The sequence below is a fragment of the Odontomachus brunneus genome, unplaced genomic scaffold, assembly GCF_010583005.1.
Source record: "Odontomachus brunneus isolate Ranch 3 - 2012 unplaced genomic scaffold, Obru_v1 Obru_scaffold_049, whole genome shotgun sequence".
NCBI classification, from domain to species: Eukaryota; Metazoa; Arthropoda; class Insecta; order Hymenoptera; family Formicidae; genus Odontomachus; species Odontomachus brunneus.
The window spans coordinates 1,368,281-1,368,744 of NW_022639499.1; the positions used below are offsets into that span (position 1 = coordinate 1,368,281).

The window sequence follows — 464 nt, forward strand, 5'->3', positions numbered from 1 at the left end:
GCTACAAAATCACTTTTGTACTATTTTGGTAGTTAATATTTTTTTAATTGACTGCTGTTTTTTCTCTGCTGCTTAGAATATATTTGTTCAATTAGTGGAGGCCGAAAGATGAGATTCTAAATATATTAGGACCTTAACTTAGTTTCCGCCCAAAAAATACTGAGAAAAAGCATTTATTGTAAAAAATTTATTTAAATTATTTCAATGAAAGTATTTTCCATCACTTTCTACAACTTTTTGCCATCTTTCTGGCAACTGGGCGATACCATCTCGATAAAACGATGTTTGTTTCGAAGCAATCCATTCGTCCACCCATTCTCGCACTTCTTCAACATTTCGGAAGCGTGTACCACTCAAGCCGTGCTGCATCGATCTGAACAAGTGGTAATCAGAAGGCGCTATGTCTGGTGAGTACGCTGGGTGAGGAAGAGTTTCCCATTCGAGCTGCGTCAGTGTTTCTTTGA

General features: G+C 37.5%; 1 protein-coding gene across 2 annotated transcripts in view; it reads left to right on the plus strand.

Annotated features, from left to right (window-relative positions):
- The window catches only part of LOC116845034 (alpha-tocopherol transfer protein-like), a 20,547-nt gene that overhangs the window by 7,387 nt on the left and 12,696 nt on the right, over positions 1-464 (plus strand). The window lies entirely within an intron of this gene.